This window comes from Carlito syrichta, unplaced genomic scaffold (genome assembly GCF_000164805.1).
Source record: "Carlito syrichta isolate Samal-C Ts95f unplaced genomic scaffold, Tarsius_syrichta-2.0.1 Scaffold305300, whole genome shotgun sequence".
Taxonomy (NCBI): domain Eukaryota; kingdom Metazoa; phylum Chordata; class Mammalia; order Primates; family Tarsiidae; genus Carlito; species Carlito syrichta.
Genome location: NW_007249396.1, coordinates 255,425 through 265,615, shown reverse-complemented (window position 1 = coordinate 265,615; position 10,191 = coordinate 255,425). Strand labels below are relative to the sequence as shown.

The 10,191-nt window shown below is 36.6% G+C and overlaps 1 protein-coding gene and 1 pseudogene across 2 annotated transcripts in view; both read right to left on the bottom strand.

Annotated features, from left to right (window-relative positions):
- The window catches only part of LOC103263853, a 954-nt pseudogene extending 758 nt beyond the window's left edge, over positions 1 to 196 (bottom strand). The window contains exon 1 of the transcript XR_002482169.1: positions 2 to 196. The product of XR_002482169.1 is annotated as a 40S ribosomal protein S4, X isoform-like (transcript). The remainder of the gene's footprint in view (position 1) is intronic.
- CCDC172 (coiled-coil domain containing 172) overlaps positions 1 to 10,191 on the bottom strand; it is an 85,028-nt gene that overhangs the window by 9,755 nt on the left and 65,082 nt on the right. The window lies entirely within an intron of this gene.

Below are 10,191 nucleotides of genomic sequence, written 5' to 3'. Positions count from 1 at the left end.
TGCAGATCTTTTTTACTTCATCTCCAGTCAGAGCATACTTAAGTCTGTTTCTTAGAAAAAGAATGAGAGGGAGACACTCTCTCAGCTTGTGGGGACCAGTGGATGGACGAGGAGCAAACACACCGGTCAATTTATCCAACATCCAATGCTTTGGAGCCGCTACCCGCTTCAGATGCTTCTTGAGACCACGAGCCATGGCTGTGCAGGGCATGGAAAGAGCCACTCTGAATTTCTAAATACTATTCCCAACTCAAAGATATACTGGGGCTCCTTGAAGTAATACTTGGTTCCAGGGTTAAGGTACCACAGAAGATGAGCCTGGAACATATTCTCACACCAGAAGAACGTGAGTTTTTTTAAAAAAATGATGAGAACATGTTTAAAAGATAAAAAATATCAATTTCAAAGGGATACCTCTGGCCAAATGTGGGACAACTGGAGCATCAAAAATAATAATGAAATTATAAAGAAATCCATGAGTCCACAGAGAGTTTTTTTTTTAAGAAGAAATAAAAAGGTTGTGAGAAAGGAGAGAAAAGGAGCCTCATATTTTTCCCACTGAATTTTATCAACTAGTGAATAAGAATGCCATGATAAGAAAAGTACGATTTTGCAGCCACCATTGTAATAAGAATCATTAGTGGAAAAAAGAATGATTGAGTAATGGGTTATTAGGGAAAAGGATATGCATAAGGTATCAATGAGTCCTCCCATATAATACTTACTAATTACCAATAGCAAACAATAACTTTCCCAATGGAAAAATGTGGTAGATACAATCTTAACTAAGCAATAAAACTAAACACTATCAATAATGAAACAAAGTGACATAATATGCCTCCTGAGATAATGCTCTGAAAAAGATACAATATCATCTATATAACATTCTTGCTTTAAAAATGTTTATCGCCGGGCTCGGTGGCTCAGCCTGTAATCTCGAGCCTTTGGGAGGCTGAGGTGAGCGGATTGCCTGAGCCTGCGGGTTCGAGACCCTCCTGGGCAGCGAGACCTCATCTCTACAATAAATCAAAAAATCAGCCGGGCGTGGTAGCGCGTGCCTGTAATTCCGGCTACTCGGAAGGCTGAGGCGGAAGGATTGCCGGAGCCCAGCAGGTCAAGGCTGCAGTGGCCGGGAGTGGCCACTGCACTCCAGTCTGGGTGACCGAGTGAGACTCCAACTCAAAAAAAAAAAAAAAAGTTTATCTTCATCTTCAATCTAATCTCACAAGAAGAGATAAATCCAAATTAAAGGACATACTATAAAATAACTAGCTTTGACATCTCAAAAAAAGTGTCAATGTTGTGGAAGTCATAAAAGCTGAGAACTTCATCAAACTAAAAACCTTTTGCATAGTAAAAGAAACCATCAAAAGAGTAAAGAGACAACCCACAGAATGGGGAAAAAAATGTGCTAATTGTGCATCTGACAAAGGCCTAACATCCGGGATCTCTAAGGAAGTCAAACAAGCTGAAAGGAAACAAACAAACAGCCCTGTTAAAAAATGGGCAGAAGACATGTATAGATACTTATCAAAAGATGTATGAGCAACCAACAGATACATGAAAAAAACCTCAGCCTCACTAATCATCAGAGAAATGCAAATCAAAACCACACCGAGATACCATTTTACCTCAGTCAAGATGCTCACCATTAATAAATCAAAAAACAATAGATGCTGGCACAAATGTGGAGAAAAGGGGATACATCTACTCTGGTTGGTGGGAGTGCAAACTAGTCTGACCGCTGTGGAAAATAGTGTGACAATATCTAAAGGAACTAGAAATTGACCTTTCATATGATCTAGCAATTCCCCTCCTGGGAATATACTCAGAGAAACACAAATCATTCTACAAAAAAGATACCTGCACATGCATGTTTCTTGCCGTACTACTCACAATAGCCAAAACATGGAACCAACACTTATGCCCATTGAAAGTAGATGGGACAGAGAAAATGTGGTACATATACACAATGGAATATTATGCAGCCATAAAGAAGGACAAAATCATGAACTTCTCAGCAAATTGGATGGAATTGGAGACAACCATTCTTAGCAATCTATCACAGAAACAAAGAATCAAATCTCACGTGTTCTCACTCATAAGTGGGACCTGAACATTAATCACAAAAGCACAAGGGAGGGATCAGCAGTTGTGGGACACTGCCAGGGTAAGGAGGAAATGTGGGGGGGCGGGAATAGCAACACAAAAGTTACCTGATCTAAAACAGGGAAGTGAGGACCAGATGGAGTCCCAAACTTCACCTGCACATACATTATTTATGTACCAAATCCTGACTTGTATCCCACATAATTATAATAAAATAAAATAAAATAAATGTGCTATATTCACATATCTACACTAACCAACATGAGTAAATCTTAGAAACCACACTGAATAAAAAACAAGTCCCAAGCCGTAGGATACCATTTTATACAACTCTAAACATAGAAAAATATATTGTTTTGGCATGCATATATATGATAGATTACATATACATATATGGCATAAATTAAATTACGTAAGAAATAAAGAAAATGATATATAAACAAGAAAATGAATCAAGTAAGTCATATTACATGCAAAGAAAATGAAATACAACATAGGATGTTAATGATATCTGAGGTAAGGAAGAGAACATGAAATAAAGGAGGAGCCATAGCTAATTAGTAATATTCTAGTTGAGCTCATATGTGCTTATTATATCATTATATATTATAGCCAACAGAGAAGAAAAACATAATATTTATGATAAGGACGAATGGCAACAACAGGGATACATTCTGAGCAGTCCACTGTTAAGTGATTTCGTCATTACGTGAACGTCATAGAGTGAACTTACACAAATCTAGGTGTGAAGCCTACTACACACTCAGGCTATATGACATAACCTGTTGCTCCTAGGCTACAAATCTGTAATATAAGAGCATGTTACTGTACTGAATACTGCAGGCAATTGTAACACAATGGTAAATATTTGTATATCTAAAGATAACAAGAGGAACAGTAAAATGTGGTATTATAACCTTCACAACCACTGTCGTATATGTGATCCATCATTGACTGAAATGTTATGTGACATGTGATTGTATATATGAAGTTCACTGTGATCTGTACTTTTAGGAATTTAACAGTAAATAAGAATTATAAAGAAATCTTTAATTAGAAAATAGAACAAGTCATTAATTTTTGAGCATGAGATGTTTGCACATGTATAAAAACGCTTGAATATTTTTAAAGAGTAAGTGGAAGGTAAAGTGGAGAGTAACAACGCACTGTGGATGATGCTATTAAAATGTACGTAGAGCTTCATTTAAATACATATTTTTTCAAATAAAATTGTAGAGATTTTTCTTCCTACCAGCCCATCCCCCTCTTCAGTTCAAATGGAGAGCAGAATCTGTACGATCCTTCATCCCCATTAAAATTGGGTGGTGACCACTTTCCCTTTTAGTTACCTAATAATAAGAATGAGAGACTACGGAAATTAAGGAGGGCATTCAGAGCAAATTATAGGAAGTATTTCTCTATTCAGCATATAATCAAGCTGTATAATTTAAATCTGCACTTAAAGAAAAGACTGCTGTTGCTAGCTTCAAAAGAGGCTAGATGATAATGGTATAAATATTAATACATTTGCAGCCAGCCAAAGCAATATAATGGCAAGCAGATCTCATGCTTCAGTGCATAGACTGATTGCCTATAGGAGTCAAGAAGGACTTTCTTTACCCACTGCACAATAATTAAGGGCAGTTTGCATTGGCTATTGTCACCTCTCTCTGAATCATCAAATAATGACTAGGATGGGTCAACATTTCTAGTTAGTTTAGCAAAGTTTATCTTCCATATATTTTTATGATTTCCTACTCCATTCCAAATTTTTTTTGTTACCTCTGAAAAACATAGAAAAGCCTAACAGCACATTCTTTTTAGCTATAGGGCTGTACATAACTACTATTTAAGTAGAAAGAAGGACAATTTTCACCCAAAGTCCTAGTACCCAAACTCAAATGTTATCAAAATTTAGGTATATATCACTGCAGTCTTTAGCTTCTATATAATAGTGGTTATATGATTTTGCTTCCTAGTTTTTAATTTTTGTTAATGCTATTATAAACATTTCCTCTAGTTAGCTATATATGCCAATTAATATTGCTTAAGATAAACAGGTAGTAGTCCAAGTGGATACACCACAGGTAACATAATCATTCATTTATGGTAGCGTATTTCAGTTGTTCCTATTTTTTTCTCCATAAATAACATTACTATAAACATCATTACTATAAACATCTTTACTTATAATTGTTTTCCTTGGGATAGAGGTCATAAGTAGAATTATCGAGTAAAATGGTATAAAGGTTTTTAAGATGCTTACAATAATTTATACATATTAAATTGCATTCCAAATATGTATATGCAATATATACTGCTACCAGCAATGTATGAGTCATCTCTGTACCAACCTGTACCAATTTTAATTATGGTTATTTAAGAATGTCTTCAAAAATTGATAAAAGAAATAATATTCAGTGGTTTTAATTTACATTTCCCTGATAAGCAGTACAGCAGAATTACTTTGTCTGATTCATCTTGGTATCTTCAGCAACTAGCAGAGTGTATGGTATAAAGTAGTTGTTTAATATGTGTTTGTCTGATAAATATATGCATGGAAAACTATTAATTTCAATGTTTTCTAATGAATTTTTGATCCATTATTTAATAAATTGTTATCCCGTGTTTATCATGAAGACTATAATTTTCTCCCAGTTTATCATTCCATGTTGATGACTTTTTTGACACACAAAATTTTAAATCTTCTATTTTAAATCTATTGACCTTGTCTTTTTTGGTTTCCTTAATCACATCATAGGTTTTCTACTTTCTTCTAGTTTTTCTATGGCTTGACTTTCTTAATATTATTTTTCTGTATTAATTCATATGAAATGACTTTAGTGTCATTTAAACACAAAATCATTACTTTTGAAGTTATATAGGTGGTCCTTTTTCACATATAATTTATTTCTGAGAGTTTGAAAGTCGAATGTGTGAAAGCAGAATTATCAGTTTTCCAACTATACTTTCCTTTAATCCAGGCCACTAGCAGATGGGTAAGAAACGTCTCAGGTGTGTAGGGCTTAATTAGAGGAATCTTCTGAGGAAGGGTTGCAAGAGGGAGGGGTCCTGCCAGCATCTCCCTTACCTAAAATCCTAGGTTGGTTGGGTTAAGCATCTCCTTTTACCTCACATTTTCTGTCATTTTCCCAATCCTCAAACCAAAAAGTGTTTGTTTATAAAGGTAAACATGAAAATGAAAAAAGAAACCTGTATTATGATATCTAAGATATGAATGAATTTTTTACATGATCATTATAATGTATATAGCTAGGATAGTAAGCAAAGTTATCTCAAAATTTAGGGGACAAATAGATACATTTATATCAGAATGTAACTTTTAACATCATCAATTGAATATTGAGTACCATAAAAATTTCCCCCGTAAACCGGGCTCGGTGGATCAGCCTGTAATCCCGTGTCTTTGGGAGGCTGAGGTGAGCGGATTGCCTGAGCCCACGGGTTCGAGACCCGCCTGGGCAGCAAGATCTCATCTCTACAATAAATCAAAAAATCAGCTAGGCGTGGTAGCGCATGCCTGTAATTCCAGCTACTCGGAAGGCTGAGGCGGAAGGATCGCCGGAGCCCAGCAGGTCGAGGCTGCGGTGGCCGGGAGCGGTCACTGCACTCCAGTCTGGGCGACAGAGTGAGACTCCAACTCAAAAAAAAAAAAAAAATTTCCCCCGTATTTACTTAGATGCTTTAATAACTATAGTATGTGCCAAGAATTCACAAAACAAGGGATTTCTATTAGCTTGAAGGCTATATAATCAATGCTGTAGAGACACTTCTGTTAGTGAATAAATAATGAAGTTTTACCAGAAAAGATGCAGAGTCAACAGAAACTTTCAACAACACACAGCTAAGAATAATCCTGGAATTAAATGGGGATTTTCTACTTTATAAATGTTAAAAAAAAATAGAGAAATGCTATTGATTGGGTACATATACATACTTATTTGACTAGCATTTTGCAGAAACTTTAAAACTATCTTGTTACACTTGTCTACTTTGAGTTAATTCTTGATGAAAACAAAAAGCAAAGTAAATGCAGACTATTTTCTAAATATAGCCTGGATAACAATTCCTATTACTCTACTAAATGATGCTTACCCTAAATAATGTTACATAGACATTCCTGAAGGCATTTAAGGATACATTAAAATGTCTAATTATTAATATTTAGAAACTGTCTTGTACATCTATAGTGGAAGAATGGTTCATAAAAATGGCATCTCCATACTGTGGCATTAAAAAGAATAAAGTTGGCCGGGCTCGGTGGCTCAACCTGTAATCCCAGCACTTTGGGAGGCCAAGGCAAGTGGACTGCCTGAGCCTGCGGGTTCGAGACCAGCCCAGGTAACTTGGTGAGACCTTGTCTCTACAATAAAATAAAAAATAGCCGGGCATGGTAGCACACATCTGTAGTTCTGGCTATTCAGAAGGCTGAAGCAGAAGGATCGCTGGAGCCCAGAAGGTCGATGTTGGGGTGGTCATGAGTGTGTGTGCCACTACACTCCAGCCTAGGCAAAAGAGTGAGACTCCAACTCAAAAAAAAAGAAGAAAGAAGAAGAAAGTTGATCAGTACAAACTAACATGAGAAATGTCTATATTTTGCTAAGCAATAAAGCAAGTTATAGACAAGCGAATGTGATCCAATAATCCCATTTTTGCTTAATGCACTGGCACATACACATGCATGTGTGTGTGCACATGTAATATACAGACACAAAGAAATAGATAAACTCTGAGAGGACATAGACCAAACTTTTAACCACACTCCTAGGGTATCGAAGTAGTTGATAAGAAGGGAGATTCTGACATTTTACATCCTTGTAATGTTTGAATTTTTTATTCAGTCAACATAGCCTACTCTCATAATTTAAATTATACATATGTATATATGGTAAAATTAAAAATATATACATGTATAAATATAAATATTTACCCGTACATGTAAATATACATATATATCATTTTTTAGAGAATATGAAAATATCTTAATGCCATACTGTGTTTATGTTTTCTTATAAATCTAAGAATCATCAGTGTGACCTTTGTGACTAACCTATCTAGCTTTCACTAAAGAAAGCCACAGCATTGCTTTACTACTTCACATTAATGTATTGGAGTTTCTCAGTAGCAGGTGTATATTAACTTTTGTGCAGTTTACATTGCAAATATGCTCTTCACATAGTCATACTATATTTAAGTGCTGAGAATGAAAATCTCATGTTGTTGACTTTGCAGATTTATTTCAGCAACAAGCTTCCTGTTGCATTTAACAAGCACACATATTAGTTTTGGAAGATGTGTAACCATTCTAGAAGGAAGTTTTGTGGGTAAAGAAAATGCCTGAAATGTCTGAAGTTGTCTGTTACATTACTATTAGGAATAACTATAAAATCATGATCAAGGATGGCATTTTGGTAACCCTATTGTTGGATAATAAAAATAATAGGTTTTGGGAGTCTAAAGGGGCCCAATATATACTCTTCTTTTCTTCCTGAAATCTTCTCATTTAAAAAATAAGGAAGGCGGAAGGGAAGTTAAACTTTAACTTAACTCACATGATTAAAGGCAGCACTGCACCCTCCAGCTTTCTCTCATGGAGTCCATCTACTATAAAACTTTAAGGGATAGAGGAGCAGAGTGTAGCACATGTTCTGAGGCAGGCCAAGTCCCAAAGAGACCAGGAAAAGGAAGGGTCTGGATTCCACATTTCCCGGTTTGCCCCTCAAAACTCACTGATCAGACTGAGTCACTCCCATCCAAGTTAGGGTAAGAAAGTGAAGGACTGAGAGGAGACCAGGACCAGTCAAACTTTTTCTACATTGAAGAAAAGAGCAGAAATCAAAAACACTCCATTCCTAAGTGGGGCTATCCCAGTGGTTAGAATACACCATGTCTTTGAAAATAACACTAAATATATATGAAGAACTTTTATTTTTACATAGTGAAAATTCAATTATATGTAGACTCAATTACAGGAACAAATATTTATTGGATACTGTGTGCCCTTGAGTGTGCTTGATGCAGAGATTGAAAGAAAGATGAGCAAGAAGTTGAGGGAGCTCCTAGTCCAGTGGGAGGAATGGATACACACAACTATCACAAAATATGATGAATGATATAACAGTATTATAAACAAGCTCTCTGTAAACACAGAAAACTGAATAGTAGAAGAAAGTTTTCATAATTTATTAAATTCACTTATTTCTCTATTTATTTATTCAATACTTACTGTATGCCAAGCTTTGTACAAAGGTATTAGACCATAAATATACAACAGTGAACAAAACATAAAAGATCCTTCTTCTTACTGAGAACATGGTAGAGACATTAACAAAATAAATATAAATATATGTAATTACAAAAGGGAATGTGAGCTATAAAGGAAAAAATACAGGCTTCTGTTGGGGAAAATAACAGAGGTTACATAATTTAGATCATAGCGTAAAGAGTATTTAGATCAATAGGGTAAAGGAAAATTTCTCTGAGGAAGAATTTTAACTGAGACCTAAGGATAGGATATGCTCCACCAGGCAGGAGATAAACAGGCAGAGTGGCAAACAGATAATTTCAGGAGAAATAAATGCAGGTACAAAGGTATTCAGGTGGAAGAAAGCTTGGAGTGTTTGTGGGAGCGAAATGAGAGGGCGATCATGGCTGAAGATAATACCAGGGAGGTGGGTGGTCAGAGGCCATATTGTGAAGAGTCATATAGGTCACATTAAGAACTTCAGGGTTTTGCTACAAGGTGGAGGAAGGAGTAGATGTGAATAACCCTGCCTCTCTCACTAAGTGATAAATACTGAACCATAGAAAAGGCCCTAGAACAAAGGGTAATAGAATAACCTCAGAGCATCAAATCAACAGAGAAATTACAGAAACTAAAGAGAGGCCTATCACAAATGAGGAAAAATCAACGAAAAATACAGGCAACTCTCAGAGTCCTAAAGAGATGGTGCCCGAAAAAGCAGCTATCATAGCACAAGCAATGGAAACCCCACAGAATGACTCGTCCAAGTTGACTGTTATGGAAATCAGAGACTGGCCAGGCTCGGTGGCTCAGCCTGTAATCCCATGCTTTGGGAGGCCGAGGTGAGTGGATTGCCTAAACCCACGGGTTTGAGACCCCCCTGGGCGACTTGGCAAGACCTCATCTCTACAATCAATCAAAAATTAGCTGGGCGTGGTAGCACATGCCTGTAGTTCCAGCTGCTTGGAAGGCTGAGGCGGAAGGATCTCAGAAGCCCAGCAAGTCGAGGCTGCGGTGGCCGGGAGCAGCCACTGCACTCCAGTCTGAGTGACAGAGTGAGACTCTGACTCAAAAAAAAAGAAATCAGAGATTGGATGGCAACTAGAGGTGAAACTCACCAAAGTTGTACTTGGAAGTAAAAGTAGAGTTGGCTTATTTGCAAAAAGCCCATTCTTAAATAATGGAAATGGAAGTTAAAAACACAATAATGAGCATAGGAAGCAAGGTAAACCAGGCAGAGGAAAGAATCACAGAGCCTGAAGACCAAAATATGAAACTAACTCAATCTGTCAAAACATTTTTTTTAAGTTCAAAATGAAGGAGCCAAGGCTCCAAGAGATGTGGGACTATGTTAAGAAGCCAAATCAATGCCAGATTGGTATCCCTGAAGTAGAAAGAAAAACAGAAAACAGCATGGAACAAGCATTCCATTAGGTCATTCAAGAAAACTTCCCACATCTTGCTAGAGAGGCGACCATCCAAGCACAAGAGATTCAGAGAATTTCTACAAGGTATCATATGAGAAGACCATTCCCAAGGCACACAGAAATCCACCTTCACAAAATAAGCATGAAAGAAAAAATCCTAAAGACAGCTATATACAAAGGTCAGACTACCTACCAGGGAAGAACCATCAGAATCACTCCAGACTTACGTGCAGAAACACCACAAGTCAGCAAAGACTAGAGTCAAATTTTCAACATTCTTAAAGATAAGCAATCCCAGTCAAGAATTTCCTGCCCTGCCAAGATAAGCTTCATCAGTGATGGAGAACTAAAATTATTCTTAGATAACCAATTCCAAAGGGAATATGCCAC